At 38.3% G+C, this 24829-nt stretch overlaps 1 protein-coding gene and 1 pseudogene across 5 annotated transcripts in view; both read left to right on the top strand.

Annotated features, from left to right (window-relative positions):
* The window catches only part of BRAF (B-Raf proto-oncogene, serine/threonine kinase), a 177808-nt gene that overhangs the window by 11320 nt on the left and 141659 nt on the right, over positions 1-24829 (top strand). The window contains exon 2 of one of the 5 annotated variants that reach the window (XM_045063073.1): positions 18359-18474. The exons of the other annotated variants lie outside the window; for them this stretch is intronic. The gene's annotated coding sequence lies outside the window, so the exon portion shown is untranslated. The remainder of the gene's footprint in view (positions 1-18358; positions 18475-24829) is intronic. 5 annotated transcript variants of the gene reach the window in all.
* LOC123387136 lies at positions 19173-19266 on the top strand (annotated as a pseudogene).

Here is a 24829-nt window from a genome sequence, read left to right as displayed (position 1 = left end):
AATTGAGAAATACTCTATTCTTACATTTTTTTCTTGTAGTAAATATATAGCTGTTAAATAAATAAAAAATGACTTTTTAGAACAGCTCAAATTAATTGAAATTTTAAGATGCTTTAAATTAGTCACTTTGAGTATTTTGAAGCAATTTAAAATACTGCTTGGGTGTGATCCTCAATTGCTGTAGGATTTTTAAACTGTAGTTTCTACATTATAATATTGGGAAAATAAATTTCTGTTTGGTCTTATAGATGGAGTTTTTGAGACAGAGTGAGTGTGAGCAGGGTGTAGGGACAGAGGGAGAGAGAGTCTTAAGCAGACTGCATGCCGAGCATGGAGCTAGACATGGAGCCTGATGCGGGGCTCCACATGGGGCTCAGGATGGGGCTTGATTTCAGGACTCTGAGATCATGACCTGAGCTGAAATCAGGAGTGGGTGGCTTAACTGACTGAGCCACCCAGGTGCCCCTAGATGGAATTTTGAGACTAAAGGAGGATTAATAGCTCCAACAGTAACATTATAAATAATTCTTTGAATCTGTATGTTTTATATTGTCATCCTGGGTCTAATAGCTTTTCCTCTGTTTTAAAGTTTATATTTTCTACTTAGAAATCTTTGTGTAACGTAGAGGAGTAGAAACAAACAATTACTAATTTAAGAGTCTTATGTAGGTATTATATTTTAGAGTTCTTTGCATAATTTCTGGCAATGTTATATGGAGGCTATTTAATTCCCATTCATTATGAAAGTGTCTTATCTTCTGTAAATTATATAACTTTCTTTACTATAAAAAGGTAAAGTACTGTTGTTATTCCTAAATAGCTCAAAATTGGTTTCTTACACGATTGTATTTCCATGGGTGTGGTATCAGAACTTCAGATAGGGAGGAGATAACAATTCAGTGTAGTTGTTACATTTTTGTTGTACAACCACTGACAGTGTTCATTTCCCCTTAGTTTTTACATGCTTCTAACATTTGAAATATTCCACCTATATCTTCCTGCAGGTGTCTTCTTATATTAACATTAAATTATATAATCTTAAATTGTTTCATTATGCATGAAAATTTAGCGTAGTTTAATCTTTTAGTAACTCCATTACAGAGGATTTTTCTGCTGTTGAATTTGACACTTAAGTTTCTATATGTATTTATGAAGGAAGGGCGCTTGGGTGGCTCAGTCAGTTAAGCCACCTGCTCTTGATTTCAGCTCAGGTCATAGGATCAAGCCCTGGGTTGGCTTGGTAGAGCCTGCTTGGGGTTCTCTCTTCTCCTGCCCCTCCCCTACCTTTCCTGCAAGTGCACTCTCTCTCTCTCTCAAAGAAAAAAAAAGAAGGAGATTTTTGGTTATTGGTTATCATGGGTGGGTCTTTGAAAGAACAGTTTAAATAGTTATAGCAACTTTTCTGTGTCATAGCCTTTCATACACTGCTTGATTTTCGCTCTGCCTCCCCTATGGAGTGGTATGAGAATAAAAAGAGATGGTGAACATGTAAAAGCTTTCACAAAATTATAGTAGGGTTATTTTTCTGTTTTCAAGACAAAAAATATATTAAAATTTTTCTTTCAGAAGTCTTTGTGGCATTTTTTAGAATGTTCAGTGACAGCCCATGGCTCTACTTGTTACAAACTTTTGGTGGTTCTTAATATAAGATTATTGATAGGACTGTTTAAATGTTGATTGTTTGATAGAACTGTTGACTGTTGATTTAAACCACTACTAAGTTAAAGAAACAAAGTGCCAACATATTGATACTTTTACTAAGCATTTCATAGGAAAGAGGCATAATGTATTAATATGATAGTACGGAGACTGTCTTTAAAGTCTATAAAGTCTCATGACTTTATAGGAAAAATATAAGTGTTACGACTTACGTTAGACTTTGGTATTTTTAAAGCTATGACCCACCATTTTCCTTCTCATCCTTCCAAAACTGTATTGATGACTTTTGTATTAAGTCATTTCATAGGCCAGTAGGTATTCAAGTATTCAATAAATATTTGAGTGCCTACAGTATACTAGGTAGTAAGTACTCTAGGTGTTTAGGAGTACATTTGAATGATCTCTACCCTTATCTAGGTTATATGCTGGTGGAGGTGTGTGTATGTAGTAGGGGAGGGGCAGACACACACAAAAAGAAAATTATAAAGTATGTTTGAAAGTAATAAGCACTATGGAAAAATAAAACAGGACAAGGTTTGCAATTTAAAATAGGGAGATAAGGGTAGGGTTTTAGTTGAGAAGGTTAATACAAGTAAAGATTTTAGAAGGTAAAGGAAAAGCATTTCAGACAGAAGAACCAAACTCAACGGTTCTGAGTCAGGAATGTGCCTTGTCTATTAGGGAAACAGCGAGGAGGTCAAAGTTGCTGCCGTGGCTTAAAGAAAGGCCGCAAGTTGTAGGAGGTGAAATCTAAGTGGTGTTGGAGTAGGAGGGAGAACAGAAGCATGACCAAAGGCCTTTGACTTTTGCTTTAAGTGAAATGGGTAGCCTTTCAAAGTTTGAGCAGTCAGAACAGAGTTACAGGAGTTAGTTATGAACAGAAATGTTCCAGTGGCTATATAGAGAACAGACTGTAAGTGGACAAGGGTAGATGTAGGGGAACTAGGAAGGAAGCCTTTGGAATTACCTAGAAAGTGGTTTAGACCACATTGGAAGCAGTAGAAGGATTGAGAAACGATTCTGGATGTTCTAAAAGTAGAGCCAATAGGATTTGTTGATAGGTTGAACGTGAGGTGTGCAAGAAAGAGAGGTGTCAAGGGGAAAGGAGGGCACAGATTAAGAATTCAGTTTGGGGTATGTTAAGTTTGAAATATCTATTTCTAGTTTGGGAGTGAGGCCTAGTGACAGAAACTGTTTGCCATATGTATGTCTTACTTTCTTCCTGCGTATGCACTTAGACACTTCTCCTTAGTACTTAGGTGTCACGGTCATACGATTAAGTTCTGGCTAATGTAATATGAGTACATGCAATATACACTAATTCTAGGTCTGGTCTATACAAACACCTTCCTTCCTGTTTTTCCCTTCTGGTTGGTTGAAGCATGATGATTCCGAGGATAAGTTGGAAGCCCTGTGTTGTAAATGGTAGATTGACCATTAGCCTAGGTTTCTGAATACTGCATGGGTAAAGACCACCTTGCTAACCTTTCCAACAGCCTAGTACTATTAGATGAATAAGAAATTAGCTTTCATTGTATTTGAGTCCTTATGCCTTTTGAGTGTATTTGTCATAGCAGTTAGCAAACCCCAAATTTGGGATTTGGGTGGCGTTTAAAGCTGTGATTTTGATGTGATTATCAAGGGAATGAGCCTAGACAGGAAGAAAGGGAGCCAAGTTTGGAGAAAAGAGGAGAGCCTGAGAAGGAACAACCAGTAAGATAGGAAATCGAATGAAGAAAGTTCATTAATAGAGAGTAGTCAGTTGTATATGCTGCTAGGAGAAGTAAGATGCTAAGAATTCATCATTGGAGCTAACAGAGTAGAGGTATTGTGATCTAGACAAGAATAGAACATTGAGGGGTGCCTGGGTGGCTCAGTTGGTTAAGCCTTCGGCTCAGGTCATGATCCTGGAGCTTCAGGATCGAGTCCAGCATTGGGCTTCCAGCTCCATGGGGAGTCTGCTTCTCCCTCTGACCTTCTCCCCTCTCATGCTCTTTCTCACTCTCTAAAGTAAATAAATAAAACCCTTAAAAAAAAAAAAAAGTAGAGCATTGAGATGAGGTTCCAAGGAGATAATTCTGATTGAGTGATTTTTAAGGAAGAATAGAAGGGGAAGTGAAGGTAGTGAAGAATTTTCCCATGAAGGGGAACAGAGAAATGGGGCATTAGCTAGTGAGGGAAGTAGGGTCGTGGAATTTTTTTTTAATGATTAAAAAAAAATGAGGACATATGGTGATAGGAATGAATCCTTACAGTGTAAAACATTAATGGTTTCTGGAGAGAGAGAAGGAAGGGTGAGGGAGAGAGGGACACTGCTGGCGTCCTCTCTGAAGGAAGGAGGGAAAGGGATTTAGTGGCAGGTGGAAGGATTGGCTCTCAATAGGAGCATGGATACTTGATAATACATGGTAAGGCAGAGTGTAGATACAATGTTGATACAATGCGATGATGGGAGTCCATATGTGTTCTCTTCCAGTTGCTTCATTCTTTTTCAGTAAAGCTCAGGTTACCAGCTGAGAGTGAGTCGTGGGGGTATGTGCATTAAGAAGAGAGCTGAAGGTCTTAGAGTTGTTTGGGGACACATGAGAGTGAATGGACTAGGGACAAAGTGAAATTGATAAGCGATATTAAATTATTTTACCTGTTGTCCAGACACAGTATGGGACTTCTGACTTTGTGGTACAGGTCCTCAGATCAAAGTTAACTTGCCAAGGTAGTTTAAGAATTGATATGAGTCATTCTCATTTTGACTCACAGACATGGAATCATTGGGAAATAGAACATGAATTATTACTTCTTCATGAATTTAAACTAAATTTGGAAAAGTCTGGTTACTGATTTTCTTTTCAAAAACAATTCTTTGCTTCTTTCTATACTGAAATTTTATTGAATATTTATTTTGTCTACATAGAATAGCATCCTCATCATTGCGGTTTAATTTTTAAACTGTACAGTAAAGCACTTATTTTCCTGTTACTTTCTTTCAAATGCCCTCCAAGTTTGACTTGTCTTTTGCTCATGTTTTTCCTGCTGCGTGAAATATAAATTCCTTCCCCTGTCATCGCCCATCCAGACCTTTCGGACTTAGCTCACTTATTGCAGGAAGCCTTCCTTTACCTTTTCAAGGCCTAGTTAGGTACTTCTACTTTTTGCTTTCATAATATGTCAGAGTATACTTGGTATCATTTTATTTACTGTGTTAATAGTTTTTTGTTGGTATCTTTGCATTCCCTTAGACCGTTGTCATTCAGTCAGAATTTCTGTCACAAAAAATGTTCGGGGCTGTTGAATATGTCCACTGGTAGCTACTGTGCACGCAGAATGTGTATAGGAGGACTGAAGAGTTGGATTTTAAAATTTATCTGATTAATTTAAATAGTCACATATGACTACTGGCTACTTTGGACCTTTTAAAAGTTGAGTCTTAGGTGGAATTCATATTTATTTTTCATTGCTTATTAGTACTTACTGCCACTTAAATTACTGTGCTCTTTCTCAGTAGTCTTAGACCCAATAGTTATCCCTCACCTGGAATATGGCAGTTTTCTTCTCTACTTCTGTTCTTAACCATAACTTTCTGATTTATGCAGCAGTAAGTTATTCAGATTATAAAGCTAGGGTTTTTGTTGTCGTTCTGTTTTGTTTCTCTTTCAGACTGAAAACCTGGGTACTGTGAGGATACCTCAAGAAATTTCTGAGGGTTAAGAGTAGCAAGGAAGAGACTCACTGGGTTTGTGGAGGGTGGAAAGGCAATCTCTGCTTCAACCAAAGTAGTTCCATTTAATAAGTTGCTATATTGAAATTGTGCTGGAGATTTCATATGGTGGGGGGAAAGGCTTCTAAAAGATAACACTTTTTTTTTTTTTTAGATTTGATGTATGTATTTATTTATTTAGAGCATGTGGGCATGGTGGGTAGAGGGGGAGAGAGAGAATCTCAGGCAGACTCCCTACTGAGTGCAGAGCCCAATGTGGACCTCAGTCCTACTACCCGTGAGATCATGACCTGAGCCAAAAACCAAGAGTTGGACACTTAAGCAGCTGAGCCACCCAAGCACCCCTAGAAGATAACACTCTTAATGGAAAAAACAGGGCATGCACATGGCAGTATGTGATTAAGTGCCTGAGTGGATGATGGAGTAGCTCAGAAATGGAACGTTTTTGTAGGCTAATGAGGTCTTGATAGAAGTTAGTGTTTAGGGGCACCTGGGTGACTCAGTTATTAAGCATCTGCCTTTGGCTCAGGTCATGATCCCAGGGTCCTGGGATCGAGCTTCACATCAGGCTCCCTGCTCAGGGGAAAGCCTGCTTCTCACTTTCCCACTCCCCCTGCTTGAGTTCCCTCTCTCTCTCTGTGCCTCTCTGTCAAATAGATAAAATCTTCAAAAAAAAAAAAAGAAGAAGAGGAAGTTCGTGTTTAACCTAGACAGATGGAAGGAAGGAAAAAGATATAATAGATAATGTGAATAGACTTTGCAAAGAACTGGAGTTAGAGAGATATATGGTACTTTTGTTTAAGGAACAGGATTATCATGTTTATAGTTGAGTGACTTGTATGAAATAAAATTTGGCTATACTAGACAGGATTGCATTGTGGAGAATAGTTATAGACTGAAAAAAATTTTATAAATTTTTAAAAACATTTATTTATAAGAGAGAGGAGAGAGAGCTTGCACAAGGTTGGGTGGTGGCGGGAGACAGAGAAAAGGGGAGAAGCAGGATCCCCGCTGAGCAGGAAGCCCGACTGAACTTGGAGCTTGATCCCAGGACCCTGAGATTATGACCAGAGCTGAAGGCAGTCACTTAACCAACTGAGCCACCCAGGCACTTTTAGACTGAAAAAAATTTAGCTTTGTATTATGTGTAGTGAGATGAAATTGGAGGTCTAAAATAAATGATGAGGGACACCTGCATGGCTCAGTTGGTTTAGCATCTGCTTTCATCTGCTTTCGGCTCAGGTCATGATCCCAGGGTCCTGGGATTGAGCCCCACATCAGGCTCCCTCTCCAGTGGAGAGCCTGCTTCTCCCTCTGCCTGCTGCTCCCCCTGCTTGTGCTCTCTCTGTCAAATAAATAAATAAAATATTTTTTAAAAATTAAATTATGAAACCAGTGTTTAAGGGTGATTGAATTGGTAAGGGTTATAGGATAATTAGATTCAATATGGGATAAGGTCAAGCCACCAAAAATGTTTATGGAAAAACTTAGCAGTAAAACATACTGTGTCGCTGTTGAAGCTTGGGTTCTTTGATGGTGAATACTGAGACGCTGTTTGCAGTGTATGGTATTTCGTAGGAATCAATGCCTGTGAAGGAAGAGGCAAGTTACAGGACTGGGCACAGGATGAAATTGCATTGTGATACCGGCCTCATCAATCTTTTGCCTATTAGTGTGGAGCTGTGGACTGAGGATTGCCTGTCAAAAGGACGTGAGCCAAATGGCTGAGCCTCCTAGCTTGGATGTGGGTTGCAGTTAGGTGGGCTGTGGAGGAGATGACATTTGGAAGCTGTCTGCTGACTGTCTTCATAGCTGGACAGTAATGCCTTCCATAAAGGTGGAGCTTGGTCATGCATCTCTTTGTCTTCTGCAGACAGTGGGTCTGCGTGTGGGCAGTTCTTCCCCAGGGGGCAGTTTTGAAATACTTGGAGGTGTTTTGGTTGTTCCCAGTATGGGGGAAGAGGGTGGCATTAGCCTTTAATGAGCAAGGACCAGGGAAGTCAGCTCTCTGAGTGTTAAGGACAGTCTGCACATTTAAGAATTGTTTGAATAACCACAGGACTTAGTTATTTTTTGGTGAAAAAAGTGGCAATAATGATCTGATCTTAGAAACGAACTTTGTTTTAGGTATGAGGCATTGTTTTAATATACACAAGAAGTTGCAAGCATTTAATTATCACATAAATTTTAGGAATATTAAAATTTTTGATCAGAACTTTATCAGGAGTTCTTTACCGCGTCAGAAAATCACATAATCGGTGGCAGTGCCACTTGCACACTATTGGGTGACTCAAATACTTTCCCTCTCCGTCTATAGTTGTCACCACTACAGTTGTAGTGATTCTCTGTATAGATATAAGCATCAGATACCCTCATTATATTTATTTTAATAATAGCATGCACATTTTGAAGTATTTTATTACTAATTTATTTCTTTCATATGATTAAAAATATAATTAGGGTGTTACTGACTTTTGAAATTTCACTTAGGCAGGCCATCTCTATTTAATTTTAGGATGGTATGGGGGTGTTACAAAATAGTTGTCATAAAAAAGGGGAAATTGATTTCTGTTTTCAGTAATGGTGGATTGCATTATTTCAGATCAACCCTTTTGATGAAGACAACTAAAAATCTTGGAAACAATCTTTTAAAAAATTTTAAAGGAATTAGAGCTGAAGAGGGAGTAGACAGCTGCAAGGCTACATTTTAGGAAAAAGGCAGGAACCTGGGGAAATAAGTAAAGAATGAAGTAGCTTTTGTCTAAGGGCAGGTGCCAATCTATTTAGATTTGGGCTTTGGTTTTGGTATGCTTAATAGGTTATAGAGGATAGAAGTCAGGGCCTAGAGTTCATCCAAAGGGAGAGTCAAAAAGGAGAGGAACTCTCTTTTAAGATGCTATCCCAAGGACTCCATTATTTGGTAAGGGTGAAATGGAACTAAACTGTCTACCCACTCCCGTATCTAGGGGACTGTAGATTTGGAGCAGGGGAAGAAAAAGGAAATTAAGGAAAATAAATCCTTCAAGCTGTGACCACACTTTTAGCTCTCACACTGATTAACAGCTTAGATTTGTCTTGCCTGGGTGGTCAGGGACCCTTAAACCTTTTATCATAATTCCTGGTTTCAAACTGGTAGTACTCACAAGGACTGTCAGAAGGAAAGCAAATTATCTTTGGAAAGATTCTGAACGGGATTGCCACCAATAATTTTTCAAGGGCAATAATTAGTGCACTGTCACAAGTCACCAAGCATAGTAAAACACACACACACAAGTTAAAATTAACATGATATATGTGTATAGAATTCCTCAAGTAATATAATTTAAGGTTTCTGTAGTTTTATTTTTGTTTTTTTTTTTTAAGATTTTATTTATTTATCAGAGAGAGAGAGGGGGAGAGAGCGAGCACAGGCAGAGGCAGAGGGAGAAGCAGGCTCCCTGCTGAGCAAGGAGCCCGATGTGGGACTCGATCCCAGGACGCTGGGATCATGACCTGAGCCGAAGGCAGCTGCTTAACCAACTGAGCCACCCAGGCATCCCAATGTAGTTTTTTAATGGAGATGTAATTGACATATAAATGTGTAGTTTGCTTTATGTTCATATACCTCAAAATAAGTTTTTAAAAAGAAAAATATAATAACATGCATGGAAATACCACTGTGAATAAGAAACAGATCAAAAAAACCCCTCAAATATCAGACGGATTTAAAACAATTGTTACTTGTTATGTTGAAAGAATAAAAGACAAATTTGAAGGCAAGCAGAGAACAAGAGACTATAACAAGTTCCTTAGTAAACTTGAGAAAATTAAATACAAAGTGCAGAAATGAAACTATGCCAAATATACCGAAGGGAAAGCTTGAGCAGATTATTTCTAACTGAAGAAGAATTAGTTACCTGGAAGATAAGACAGGAAAAACTTTCCTGACTGTACTGCTAAGAGTCGAAACAATGGAAAATATTGAAGAGAGATTGCATGATAAGAAAGATAGAGTGAGATCTAACATATTTAAGTTTCATAAAGAGAGGAAAGAGGGAATGATGCAAAGGTAATATTTGAAGAGTTATTTCTGGTTGAAAATTTTCTAGTTCTGATGAGAAACCAGTTGATAGGAAGCTCAATGAATTTCTGATAGTATAAATAAAAAGAAATCTGCACCCAGACAAATCAGTGAAATGGCATAAACCCCGATACAAAGAGAAAAATCTTAAAAGCAGCCAGAGGAAAAAAAGACTTCTTTCAAAGGAGCAGTTATGCAGAGATAGCTAACTTCTCAACAGAAGGGTATGTCTTGGGGTGCCTGGGTGGCTCAGTGGGTTAAAGCCTCTGCCTTCGGCTCAGGTTATGATCCCAGGGGCCTGGGATTGAGCCCCGCATTGGGCTCTCTGCTCAGCGGGGAGCCTGCTTCCTCCCCTCTCTCTCTCTCTGCCTGTCTCTCTGCCTACTTGTGATCTGTCAAATAAATAAATAAAATCTTAAAAATTAAAAAAAAAGGAAGAAAGGTATGTCTTTTTTTTTTCCAGAATAATTGCCAATGTATACTTATAAATTCTGTACTTAGTGAAACTATCCCTTAAGGATGAGGTAAAAGTTTATTTTAATGAACTCCATCAGCCCTTTTTAAGGGAAATTATGAGGGATGTACTTTAGGCAGAAAGATTCCAGATAAAAAGTCTGAGGTTTTGAGGTGAAATGAAGTGTAATGAGCCTATTGAGGTGAATTAAAGAAGACCTGAAGGGGCAAAATATCATGTACATGGATTGATAGACTCAATATTGTATAGATCTTATTCTCCAAATGGATTTGTATATATTTTTTAAAATCTTTTTTTTTTTTTTTTAATCAGAGAGAGAGAGAGAGAGAGAGCAAGCACAGGCAGACAGAATGGCAGGCAGAGGCAGAGGCAGAGGGAGAAGCAGGCTCCCCGCCCAGCAAGGAGCCCGATATGGGACTCAATCCCAGGACGCTGGGATCATGACCTGAGCCGAAGGCAGCTGCTCAACCAACTGAGCCACCCAGGCGTCCTAAATCTTTTTTTTTTTTTTTTTTTATTTAAGAGAGAGAGATAGACCACGAGAGGAGAGAGGTCAGTGGGAGAGCAGACTCCCTGCCGAGCAGAGATCCTGATGTGGGAGTCCCTGATGGACTCCATCCCAGGACTCCAGGGTCATGACCTGAGCCGTAGGCAGTCGCTTAACCAACTGAGCTACCCAGGCGCCCCATGGATTTATATATTTAATATAATTCCAGTCAAGGCATTAAGTTATTTTTTTGGTTGGTTGGTTCATTTGGTTTTGTTTTTGTTTTTGTTGTTTTTCAGGTGGAACTTAAAAAGCTGATTCTTTCTAAAATTCTCTGGAAAATCAATAAAGAGCCAAAATAGCCAAGACATTCTCAAAGAGGACAGTTTGGGGAGACTTTTTACCAGTTATTGGGATTTATTACAAAGTATAGTAATTAAGACACTGTCGTGAGTAGTCTAGTCTAGTGATGGATGGATGGACCAGTGGAACAAAACAGAAGAAAATCTGTAATTATAGTTTACTTGATGAATGACAAATTTTGGTTATTTAATATATGACAGATACATGTTGGTTAGTGAGAAAAGAATGCCCTTTTCAATAAAGGGTACTGGAAAATTAATTTGGACTTTAACTTCAAAATGATAAAAAAAATTCTTGTTACATTAAATGCCTGGATGTGAAATGCAAAAATACAGAGATTTTAGGAGATAGTATGAGAGCATGTTTTTATTTAGAGGGATTTTTTTTTTAAAGATTTTAGTTTAGTTTGAAGATTTTATTTGTTTTAGAGTGCACAAGCAAATGTGATTTGAGTGGGGGGCGGGAGGTGGAAAGGGAACTGGGAGAGGGAGAATCTCAAGGGGACTCCCATTTGTATGTGAAGCCTGAGTTGAGTGTGAAGTCCACCTCAGGGCTGCATCTCATAACCTTGAGATGGTGACCTTAGCCGAAATCAAGTGCTAGCCACCCAACCAACTGAACTACCGAGGCCTTAAGATTTTATTTTTAAAGATTTTTTTTTTTTTAATTTGACAGAGAGAGAGACAGTGAGAGAGGGAACACAAGCAGAGGGAGTGGGAGAGGGAGAAGGCAGGCTTCCCACTGAGCAGGGAGCCAGATGTGGGTCTTGATCCCAGTACTCTGGGATCATGACCTGAGCCAAAGGCAGAAGCTTAACGACTGAGCCTCCCAGGTGCTCCTTTACTAACCTCTGCATTCAGCATGGGGCTCAGCCCTACAACCCTGAGATCAAGAATCACATGCTCCATTGACTAAGCCTGCTAGATGCCCCTATTTAGAGAGCTTTTAGAGTTTTTATTAGAGGGGCACCTGGGTGGCTCAGTGGGTTAAAGCCTCTGCCTTCAGCTCAGGTCATGATCCCAGGGTTCTGGGATTGAGCTCCGCATGGGGCTGTCTGCGTAGCAGGGAGCCTGCTTCCTCCTCTCTCTCTGCCTGCCTCTCTGCCTACTTGTGGTCTCTGTCTGTCAAATAAATAAATAAAATCTTTAAAAAAAATAGAGTTTTTATTAGAAAGCAAAATTTAACATTTTTTATTAATTTAAGATGGTATAAATTCTGAGATTCACCATTATTTTGTATTTCTAAAATAAAATGTTGCCAGTTAATCATGGTATGCTATTGATTGTACAATAAATGTTCCCAATTTTCACTTTCATAGTACTTTAACATCTTGCAAGTGAGGAAATACAGGGCATTTCCTGAACTCCCTTCCATCAAATGTGAATGCAGCTTAGGTTCTCTTCACTGGATGAATTCCCACAATGGAAGGCAAAGAGGACAGGGAAACTTTTTGTTGCTGCTTTGGGTGGTTAGCAAAGTTGTGAGATTTAAATGAATAGAAGCAGTTGTGGTATCTAGACTGAGATTCCAGTGTTTAATACCAGCTTCATGGATATGTAGAGGCAGTGATGGCAGTAGCTTTTAGACCCCTGGCTTGCAATGTATCCCTTATCTCCTCGCTCCAGTGGCTATTCCTGATTCTTAATCCTACCTTCCTTCCTTTTTTTTTTTTTAATGTCCTTCTGTATTTTGAATGACAACCATCTTAGTCTTTGTATTAAATGCCATTCTGGTTGAAATATCTAATATATAGCTTTTTCTTTTCTGCATTGGGTCCCGATTAATAATTAAAAACAAAACAAAAAAAACAGGTTTAATGATTAAAACAGATGAATTAATAGGTTTATAATGATTAATAAATTTTTATTGGCTCAAGGAATCTTTTAACATTGAATTATTTTGATTTTTTAAAACTATATTAATATTTAACCATTTATAGGTGGTACAGTTCAGTGGCATTAAGTATATTCAAAATGTTAACCACCACTATCTATATCCTCAGTTTTTTCATCATCCCCAGCAAAAACTCCACCAATTAAAAAAAAATTCCACCACTTAAAAAATAATTCCTTCTTCCCTCCCCAGCCCCTTAAACTCTCTTCTATTTACTGTCTTTATGGATGCCCATTCTGAGTACCTCATGTAAGTGAAATCATACAGTATTTGTCATTCTGTATCTTATTTCACCTAGTGAAATGTTTGCAAGATCCACCATGTTATGACATATATCAAAATAACTGCCAAACTGTTTTCTCAGAAGTATTCCATTATATCCCACCACCCGTCATCAAATTCCAGTTTCTCTACATCCTCTGCAGCACTTGCTATTTTCCTTTTCCTTTCCTTTCCCTGGATTATAGTTATTCTCATGAGTGTGAATTGGAATCTCATTGTGAATTTTGTATTAACGTTATTCTAGTGGAAGTTCCTCAAAAACCAAAAGTAGAATAACCATATGACCCACAATTCCACTTCTAAGTATAAATACCCATAAGAATAAAAAACAGACTTGAATAGATACTTGCATACTGATGTTCATTGCAGCATTATTTACAATAGAGAAAAGGTGAAAATAGTCCAAGTGTTTGAATAGATAAAATGTAGTATTAGTCATAAAAAGGAAGGAAGTCCTGGGGCACCTGGCTGGCTTAATCAGTAGGGCATGTGACTCTTGTTCTCAGGGTTGTAGGTTTGAGCCCAATATTGGGCATGGAGCCTACTTAAAATAAAAATTAAAAAAAAGAAAATAAAAATTCTATTACATGACATAACGTGGGGAAACCTTGAAAACATTGTGGTGGAGTGCTTGGGTGGTTCAGTCATTAGGCAGCTGCCTTCACCTCCGGTCATGATCTCAGGGTCCTGGGATCGAGTCCCTCATTGGGCTCCCTGCTCCCTGGGAAGCCTGCTTCTTCCCCCCACCCCCCGCCACTGCCCCTGGTTGTGTTCCCTCTCTTGCTGTGTCTCTCTCAGCATAAATAAATAAATAAAATCTTAAAAAAAAAATTATGGTGAGTTAAATAAGCCAGACACAAAAGGGCAACTATTGTGTAATTACACTTACATAAAATATATGTAGAATAGGCAAATTCATAGAGATAGAAAATAGAATAGAGGTTACCAGGGGCTGGGAGGAGGGGGAGTGGGAGTAATTCCTTAACATGAGAAAGGTCAGAATTTACTGTTGAAAGAACCTAGTCTTACCTCTGACACAGTACAAAATTTCTTCTGTAGCATTCCTGACAAATCACGAAGTATTAAATTGAATTTCCTTAATAAGGTAGTTAGTTCTTTTGTCAAATATCTCTATTATTATTAGGGGCACCTGGGTGGCTCAGTTGGTTGAGCAACTGTCTTTGGCTCAGGTTGTGATCCTGGAGTCCTGGGAAAGAGTTCCACGTCAGGCTCCCTGCTCAGCAGGGAGTCTGCTTCTCCCTCTGACCTCTCCCCTCTCATGATCTCTCTCTCTTATAAATAAGTAAAATCTAAAAAAAAAAAAAAAAAAAAAAAAAAAAAATTCTGTATTATTATTATCATCATCATCAAAGATTTTATTTGAGAGAGAGCGCAAGTGATAGAGAATGAGCTGGATGGAGAGGCAGAGGCAGAGGGAGAAGCATACTCCCTGCTGAGCAGGGAGCCCGATGCGGGGCTCGATCCCAGAGGACCCTGAGATCATGACCTGAGCAGAAAGCAGACACTTAACTGATGAGCCACCCAGGTGCCCTGAAATATCTCATAATGTGAAGCTAAAATATATTTTCTTAAACTTCTGTCTCTGGGTTCTAACATCACCCTAGTTTAGTCCTTTGGGACAACACAGGACAATCTCTTCCTTTTATCTCATATCCTTCCCCTCTCACTATTTGACTTCTTTGACACTGGTTACTTGCTGTTTGCCTTCAGATGTATCCAGGTCATCCTATACGAAATCAAAAATACCTTCCCTGACTCTGATACCCCTGTGAGCTTTTGTTTTTTCTTTCTGGTCACTGACTGCCTGTCTTAGGCATTCAGACCTTATTTCTTGAAATTCAGTCTTCCATTTCTTACTGCAGAACTGAATCTGTTCTTTCATAGGCTACTATGCATCCTTAACAAACAGGCTACCCTCTGAGCTAGTGTGTCCATCCTGCATTTCCAGTGGTTTCCTGAGTATTTTACTTTAATGCCTCACTGACATCACAAAGACACATCCTAAACTGAATTAGTTATCTTTCCCTTTAAATTACTTCTTCCCCTCTTGTAATAATATTTTCCACTTATCATAATTTATACTTGAAACCCCAGAGCATCTTTCATTTCTCCTATCTCCTTACTTTTCCTGTGCATAGCCCTCATGATTGGGATTCTTGGTCCTATAGTTAGCACATCCCTTCCTGCATATAAGATTATAGCTAGAAAGTACCATCAATGAACCACAAAAATGGGTCTTCACCAGACACTAAAACTGCTGGCACTTTGATCATGGACATCCCAGTCTCCAGAACTGTGACAAACTCTTTTGTTTGTAAGCTAACCCAGTTCATGGTATTATTTTTATAACCGCCTGAATGAATGAAGACTGCTGCTTTTCTTACTGAGGCTTATGAGACTCTAGCCTCCAGGTGATTAAGGGCTATCACTACAGTATTCCTGATGCCTATTACATGATGGGACAACTAACATTAGGCTTTTATAAAAATACATGTCAAAAGGGTGATTTACTTTTAGAATTGGATGCTTATGCATGTAAGCATTCAGTATAGTATTGTGCCCAACACATAGAAGCTACTTAATAAATGGTAGTCCTTTTTCTTATCAGACAGTTTGTACTTTATATTCATTGAGAACATTTATTCATTTGCTTAAAGTTTAAAAATAAATATTGAGCTCCTTTGTGCTGGTTGTGTGGTAGGTGCTGTGAAACAGAAATGATCATCTCTGTCCTCAGGGAGGTTACAATCTAGTGGTAGGAGCAAATAAATCAAGAATTAAGGATACTGTGCCATGTTTAAAGTGTGCCCCAGGTACAGAGAAATCACAGAAGAGGAGTACATAATTCAGAATGGGTTTAAGTGTTGGAGGACAGAAAGATCTCCTAGGAAAGGAGATACTTAGAGTGAACTTTAAATATTTAAGATACACATGCCTTTATAAAAAAGGGTAATTGCACTTTATTTAGACACATACAGGAAGATCTAAATAAATGAAGGTACGTACTGTATACTAAGAATGAGTTAGAAGAGTTAGTATGGTAAAAAATGTCAGTTTTAATAAAATCTTAAAAAACATTTTTTTTAAAAAGGGACGCCTGGGTGGCTCAGTTGGTTAAGCAGCTGCCTTCAGCTCAGGTCATGATCCCAGTGTCCTGGCATCGAGTCCCACATCGGGCTCCTTGCTCGGCAGGGACCCTGCTTCTCCCTCTGCCTCTGCCTCTGCCTGCCTCTCTGTCTGCCTATGCTTGTTCGCTCTCTCTCCCTCTATCCCTGACAAATAAATAAATAAAATCTTAAAAAAAAAATTAAAAAAAAATGTCAGTTTTTTGCAAATTGATCAGTAGATCAGTAGATTTGAAATCCAAATGTCTGTAGGCTTTTCTGTGGAACTAAAAAGAGGCAAGAATTGGGGCGCCTGGGTGGCCCAGTGGGTTAAAACCTCTGCCTTTGGCTCAGGTCATGATCTCAGGGTCCTGGGATGGAGCCCCGCATCAGGCTCTCTGCTCAGCAGGGAGCCTGGTTCCTCCTCTCTGTCTGCCTGCCTCTCTGCCTACTTGTGATCTCTGTCTGTCACATAAATAAATAAAATTAAAAAAAAAAAAGGCAAGAATTGACAAATTATTATTAAAGAACAGTAAGATAAGACTTCCTTAATCTTTTATTTCAGTCAACAAATTTGAATGCTTGCTACATATGAGGCACTGCTGGGCCCTGGTTATTATCTTAGTGAACATGAGATGGACATGACTCTTACCCAAAGATTCATTTCTAGTGATAACTAAGATTTTTAATATACCACTTTGTAAAATATCACATGAGTGCCAGGACTACCAACAAACATCACTTTAATTTTATTATTTGATTTTTATATTTAAAAATTTTCCTGATTATGGGGTGCCTGGGTGGCTCAGTCAGTCCAACTCTCGATCTCAGGGTTATGAGTTCAAGCCCCACATGGGGCTCCACACTGGGCGTGGAGCCTACTTTAAAAAAAAAAATCCCACTTGTTTTTTCTTTATATTTTCTTTTATTATTTTTTAAATTTCTTTTAACAGTATGAAACTTGGAAGTGGGCAGGTTTTACTTTAAATAGATCCTTAAGAATGTCAGTTGGATTACAGCCTTGTTAGAAAGGGAGGGAGGATCTGCTTTTGAATGATGTCTTGAGTAATTATGTAATCTTGAGGAGTGCATGAGGGAGGGTGACTTTGAGGGTCCCACAAGCCTGGGTTGTGAGACCTAGCCTGTGTGTCAGGTGTCTGAGGAGCCTACAAAAAGAAAAGGGAAGATGAATAACAAAATGACAGGTGAGCCAAAATAGACAGAGCTTTCTAATGAATTTTATATGCTTATGTTGAGGTTTATGCGTGAATATTAGCTGGTGAATTAGTTGGGAAAGGATATACTTGTTTGGAACACTTGCTTACTGTGTTAAATGAAGTTCAACTCCCTCTTACTAGGCACAAAAATCAATTCCTGGTAGATTGAAGGTTAAATACAAAAAGATGAACTCAGAAAGCTTTTTAAAATCTTTTATTTTTGAAAAAAATATTTATTTATTCCAAAGAGATATAGAGAGGGAGTGGCAGAGGGAGAGGGAGACAAGTGGACTCCCCACTGAGCAAGGAGCCCAACGGGGCTTCATCCCAGGACCCTGAGATCATGACTTGAGCTGTAATCAGGAGTTGAACATTAACTGAACTGACTGACTGAGCCCAGATGCCCCCAGAAAGCTTTTTTTTTTTTTTTTTCTTCCTGTAAAGGAGGATACATTTATGAGCTCAAAGCAGGGAAGGATTTCTTAAGACTGAATACACCAGGGGCACCCGGGTGGCTCAGTTGGTTGAACATCCAACTCTTGGTTTCAAATCAGGTCATGATCTTGGGGTCCTGGGGTTGGGCTCTGTGCTCCGTGAGGAGTCTGCTGGAGATTTTTTCTCTCCTTCTCCCTCTGCTCCCCATCCCCACACTCTCTTTCTCAAATAAATCTTAAAAAAAAAAATCCTGAAAACCATAAAAATAAATAAATTTGACAACATTGAAAATAGAAACTTCTATTTATTCAGACCCCCCTAAGAAAAGACCAAGGTACAGAACAGAAGGTATTTGTAATATACTGGTATTAATTACCTATGGCTATGTAATAAGTTATCCCAAAATTTGGGATCTGAAAACAGTAAACATTTATCCTACAGTTTCTGTGGGTCAGGAATCTGAGAGCAGCTTAGCTGGGTGGTTCTAGTTCATGGTCTCAAGAGGCTGAAGGCAAGGTGTCAGTCACCAAGGTCCTCAGTTTTCTCAAGGCTGGACTGAGGGAGAATCTCCTGTGCCTCCTCATGTGGTTGTGGCAGGGGCTTAAGAAGATGCACATCCAAATTTACTCATATGGTCCTTTTCACAGGGTGACCTCACTGAGTAGCAGCTGGGTGTTTCCAGAGTGAAAGATCCAAAAGAGAATGAGAGAGACTTCTCAGCATAGAGGCCACAAATAACTTAATCTTAACGAATGGACAACTGGTATGAACTATATACTTAAGGAAGTATGAATCACTAAGACAAAGACATAACACCGAATAGAAAAAAGGGCAAAAAACTGGAGCAGGCATTTAAATTAAAAAAAAAAATTAAACAACTAATAAGCATATACAAAGATCATTAATCTCATCAACAGGAGAACAGAAATTAAAACCATGGGAGAACATTTTATACAGATTACATGAGCAGAAATGAAACAGTTGAACAGTATCAAGCACTGGTGAGGATATGGAGCAGTGGAGCTCTTCCACTGCTGGTGGGAGTATAAATTAGAAGAACCACTTTGGAAAATAATACGGCGTTCTACAACCAGCAGTACCACTCCTGGGTATTTAACCTAGACAGGTGGTTGTCAAACTTGAGTGTGCATCAGAATTCCCGGGAGGGATTATTAAAACAGGCTGCTGGGCCCCGCCCCCGGAGTTTCAGATTCAGTAGGCTTGGGATGGAGCCTGATAGTTCCCAGGTGATGCTGTGCTACTGGTACAGGAATCATAATTTGAGAACCAGCCATTGCCCTAGAGAAAATCTGGATATATGGACCAGGAGTCATGTGGATATAACTCTTCATAGCAGCATTATTCATTTTAATTCCAAAATACATAAAAAGAAATCCAAATGTCTATTAGCAGTGGATTATGTAGGTAAATCTATTCACTTATGGAATAAAAATTTGGTTCATCGCTTCTTGGCCTTTTGGCTAAGATCAAGTGTAGTATCTGTTCTTACTAGTTTAATAAAAACTTAGTTCAAATGGACCAGGAAAAACCAGTTCCTTCACCAATGTGTATGATCCCACAAACGTAATACTAGTCAAACAGTAGAAGTCACAAAAAATTAAATGCAACATGATTCTATTTATAAAAAGTTCAACATGGGATTAACTGTATTGTTCAGGAATGCAAATATAGGTACAGAATTATAAGGAAAATCAAGAGAATAATTATCATGAAAGTGAAGAGTAATAGTGTTTACCCCAGGAATGGCAAACAGTGGATGCAACTGAGAAGGGACACTTGGGAAGCCTTTAAGGTACTGGCAGTGCTGTTTCTTAACTTTATAGTCATTCTTTAAACTTCAGATATGTTTATCAACTCTTCTCTACATACTTATATAACAAAATTTGTGATTTTGATTTAAATATATGTTTTATAGATGAAGAAACTGACACTTGGGAGTTGAGTACTTTGTCCAAGATTATAGAGCTAATAAGTGTCAGAGCTGAAATTCTGTTTTTAAAGCTTGTGTTCTACACTATTATGCTATACCATATATTTTCACAAGAACCATAAGAATTAGATATTATAATTTTCATTTGGTAGAGGAAGTAGTAGGTTTAGAAAAGTTAGGCAGGTTGGCCAGGGGTACATTGCTTATGTGGAAGATCTGGGATTTGGACCCAGACACTGTGATTACAGAGGCCATGCTTTGTAATGCCTCCCCACCTACTGTTGTATTATGTACAATTATTCTTCTTGGGACTTTATTAATTAGCAGCTCATGTAGTTCTCTTTTATACTTTGGCTCTCTTTTATACTTTATACTTATACTTTTTATACCTTGGCACCTTGGTTTTCAATCTGGATTATTATCTTGAATCAATTTAATATCCTGGGTTGTGCTTGTCCTAAAAAAGAAAACATTTCTTTTTCTTTAGGATTTTATTTATTTATTTATTTATTTGAGAGAGCACATGCATGAGCAGAAGGGAGAGGAAGAAGCAGACTCCCTGCCAAGCAGGAAGTTTGATGTGGGACTCGATTCTAGGACCCTGGGATCATGACCTGAGCCGAAGGCAGATGCTTAACCGACTGAACCACCTAGGTGGCCGAGGATAAAACATTTCTTTACCAGATTCTTTTAGCCAGGAATTTAAATTAGAATCTTGATGAACTCTACTTATGTTAATGTACCGAAACCTCCGTTAATGTACTGAAACCTCTTTATTAGCTTTCATTGTTTGACTCTTCAGACTTTAAAAATTTTTGTATTATCAGTAAAATTCATTACCCCCACTACATCTCTGTCAGTCTTATAAATCATCTGTGTTCTGTACAAAAATAAATTTTTAAAAGCTAAGTTAAAAATGAAGGGAATTTTGATGGTTTTATTTATCTCTGGCTCATAGCTCAGGCCATTACACCATTACAGCAAGTTTCATCATTAATGATAGTGGATACAAATACGTATTTTGAATAATCTGGAAAATTTTTAAAAACTGGCTAGTTTCTTATCAGATCCAGTTAGGTCAGGATTTCTCAAACTGGGCACTGCTGACATTTGGCCTGGATAAATCTTGGCTGGGGGAGCTGTCCTTCATATTATAGGATGTTAAGCAATATCCCTGGTCTCTACCTACTAGGTGCCAATAGTATCTTTCCCTCAATTCTAACAATCAGAATATCTTCAGATATTCTGCCAAGAGTCACCCTAGTGAGAACCACTGGATCAGATCATTGTTTTAATCCTGTATGTGGCTGCCAAAAAGCTTGTACTAAGAGGACTCAACATGGCAGCTTTGCCTTTTCCTCTAGCAGCAGTAGTGTTAGGTTCAGTAGGAGGTTTGAGATTTTTTGGTATGAGTTCCTTTCAAGCCTCATATCTATTTCATAAGGTTTACTTTAGTTAAAACTAGATAATAACCATCTACTTAACTCAGTATTTAAGCTGTAGCATGTCACAGTAAGACAAATGTGCAAAGAAGAATGAGAACACCACCACCATCAAGCGCTCTGCTATGTGGAATGCCGGGTCTTCCACGTACTCTTAACTGTATCTGACATATCTATCTATATTAACCCTAAGTGAGGGTGGCTTTGTAAATAGTAAATATGAAAAATCTATATTTTTCTTAATTTTCTTGATGAATACATTACTAAATAATGTTCTCTACCTACAGCCCTCATAAAGAGTCTCCTCTGTGCCCTCCTAGGTGTAAATCATGCATTTGGCCATCACATTGTAAATTGCTATTCAGTTTGCATCATTTCAACTATAGTATTCAAAAGGAGAAAATAGTTTTAAGTTCCCTTAACTGACTTACACTTACACTTATATCAGTGCATCAGGTTAACTGGTAGTTTCCTTTTAAAAAAAAAAAATACTTGCCATCAGATTAGGTATGGGTTATATTTAAAGGAAGATCCCTTGCCCTATATCAGGATTGGTCAGTAACTGTTCATTTTACAGTTTTAAGTGAAATAGGTTGTTTAAGATTCTATCATTGCTTATGATTCTCTGATTTAACAAATATTTTCAGTTACCCAACCACAAGACTTTATTACATTGAATAAAGGGATTTCTTTTGTACCCACTTCAGTATTACAGTTGTGGTGATTTACTTTGTGAAGTTGGTCATCTAAACTCATAGCTGTATTATTATATGAAAAGTTTTAAAACTTTATCTTATGGAGTGTGTATTTACTCCCTCAGAACAACCTTAGCTTCCTCCTTGCTACCTTACAGGCTTATTATGAGGATATTAAATCTATCAGCAGTAGTTCAGACTCTCATTACTTCTTACCTATAATTGTGGCATGTTTTTAATGGTACTCTTTGCCTCTAGTGCCTCTTTGGCTTGTTAATTGACCTAAACATTGTTGCCAGAGTAAACATCTAAAATATATGTCTAATCAGATCAAAAGCCATTTATAACAATAAAAACTGCAGTTTTTTAAAAAAATTACTATATGTGCTGGCTTCGCTGTGGCCTCTGTAATCAGAAGATGTCCATTAAACAAATTATTTAAAAAAATACATATATCCAGATTCTGAATTGTGATTATATGCCCAAAGGAAAAAATGCCAGGTACTATGGAGTTAAATGTGATCAGGATAGGCATTCTTTGAGGAAGTGAGATCTAAAGATCTCTTCTAGGGGCGCCTGGGTGGCTCAGTGGGTTAGGGCCTCTGCCTTTGGCTCGGGTCATGGTCTCAGGGTCCTGGAATCGGCCCCGGGTCGGGCTCTCTGCTCGGCTGGGAGCCTGCTTCCCTCTCTCTCTCTGCCTGCTTCTCTGCCTACTTGTGATCTCTGTCTGTCAAATAACTAACTAAATAAATAAATCTTAAAGAATAAAAAAAATAAAGATCTCTTCTAACTGGAAAAGCTGTGCTTGTTTTGAAAGTGCTTGATAAGAGTTCCAAGAAGAAGAAATAGCTTGTGTAAAGGCTTTCCTGCTCTTTTGGAAGGTCATTGTGGTTGAGTTTATTGAGTAAGGGATGGGAAGAATAGTGCCTGATAAGGCAGGAGGCACTGTGGCATCATTTAGGATCTTGTAGTCTGCTAAAAAGTTTAGGTTTTATTTTGAGTCACTAGGGAGCCATTAAAGGGTTTAAGCAGGGAAAGTAATGTGATCAGATTTGTGTTTTAGGGATTTCCCCTCTGACTATAGAGAATGGGTGAGAGAGGAATGGGAGTAGGACAGAGGAAATGGTTAAGATGCCTTTGTAAGTAGGGGTACCTGGGTGGCTCAGTTGGTTAAGCACCTTACTCTTGATTTAGGCTCATAATCTTGGGTTCATGGGATTGAGCCCTGAGTCTGGCTCTGTGCTTGATGTGGAATCTGCTTGTCCCTCTGCTTCTCCTTCGCAGCTTTTCTCTCTCTGTCCCTCAAATAAATAAATCTCTTTTTTTTTTTCTTAAGATGCCTTTGTAAGTAGTAGTTAAGGGGGAAAGGATAATAGTTTAGAGTAATGACAGTAAACAAAATAACACATAAAATTATGATCTCTTAAAAACATTACAATAGCCATGTGAAGTATGGCAGAATTAAGATCTGGAATAAACAGGGCGCCTGGGTGGCTCAGTGGTTAAGCCGCTGCCTTCGGCTCAGGTCATGATCTCAGGGTCCTGGGATCGAGTCCCGCATCGGGCTCTCTGCTCAGCAGGGAGCCTGCTTCCTCCTCTCTCTCTCTCTGCCTGCCTCTCTACCTACTTGTGATTTCTCTCTGTCAAATAAATAAATAAAGTCTTTAAAAAAAAAAAAAAAGATCTGGAATAAACATATCCAAGCCCATCTAATAAATCATAGTATAAGGAATTAAACCGTGGATGTTGACCATTTGGGTTTTGTCTCTAAAACAGAAGCCAAACCTCATTGAAGATTTTTCAACTTACCTTTATTACTTATATCTCCTCCTAAACTCTTACCTACGCGATAGCCAAACCGTACTATTACAAGACTTATTATGAACATAACTTGTACCTAGATGCCACTGATGATTGTTTACTGTGGCTGGAATACTCTTACACCCACCCGCACCAACCCACCTTTAACAAAATTCTAAGTATCCTTTAGGATCCAAGTCAAATAAGAAGCCTTCCAAATTTGTTTCCAGGCACATATTGCCCATTTACCCTCTTTTAACCACAATGGTTTCTTTATATTATTATAATATGATAATTCAGTAGATGTTTTTGTGACAACTAGGTGTTGAACACAGTGTATAGACATTGTGGACATACTCATGTACAAAAACAATCACTGTGGAACCTGTAATCTAGAGGTAACACAGACCTTGAACAAAATCTGTGCACACAAATGTAATTATACATTTTTGAAAAGTGCTCTGAAGGAATAGTAAAGGATGCCTTGAAGGGTCCTTGAGTTCAGAACTATTTTCATAATAATGCTAAGATATTTATTTGTCTTTTCACTCTCATTCTCTCATGAGGATCCAGTGATAAAATGTGTGATAGTGCAACAGACTGAATGCAGAAAATAAGAGAATCCAGATGTCTTCTGTTAAGATAGATAGTAAAGATATTATAAAAAATAAAAGAAATAGCACTTTCTCTTTTCATTATTTTGTTGTTTTGGAATTAAATATAAAAATTTCTTGGTTATAATTTTTAATATGGTAACACTGAAAGCTATGACCTACAAGAATAAAGCTCTGAAAAGTCCTCCATAACTTCTAAGATTGTAGAGAGATTCTGAAACCAGGAAGTTTATGAAGGGCCTCCTGGCTGGCTTGGTTGGTAGATTGTGCAACTCAATCTCAGAGTTGTAGGTTCAAGCCCCATGTTGGTTGTAGATGTTACTGAAAAGTAAAATCTTGAAAGAAGGGAAGGAAGGAGAAGAGAGAAAGAAAGGCAGAAAGAGAAGAGAAGAGAAAAAAGAAAAAACTAGGAAAGTTTAAGAACTTATGTAATGGGGAGCTGACTTAAATTGGGGTCTTCTAGAAAAGTAGAAGATAGCTTAAATCTCCTTTTAAACTGTTACCTAAAAAATAGAGTCTGATTATCTCCATGTCTCCAAGGCCTATAGTTCTTTGCATATAATGGCTATGTTGGTTAAATCCTGTTTTACTGTCAAGGTCTACTATAAATGGTCAT

Source organism: Mustela putorius, unplaced genomic scaffold (genome assembly GCF_011764305.1).
Source record: "Mustela putorius furo isolate JIRA1106 unplaced genomic scaffold, ASM1176430v1.1 tig00003845_pilon_pilon_pilon, whole genome shotgun sequence".
Classification (NCBI taxonomy): domain Eukaryota; kingdom Metazoa; phylum Chordata; class Mammalia; order Carnivora; family Mustelidae; genus Mustela; species Mustela putorius.
This window is presented reverse-complemented; position numbering and strand designations above follow the sequence as displayed.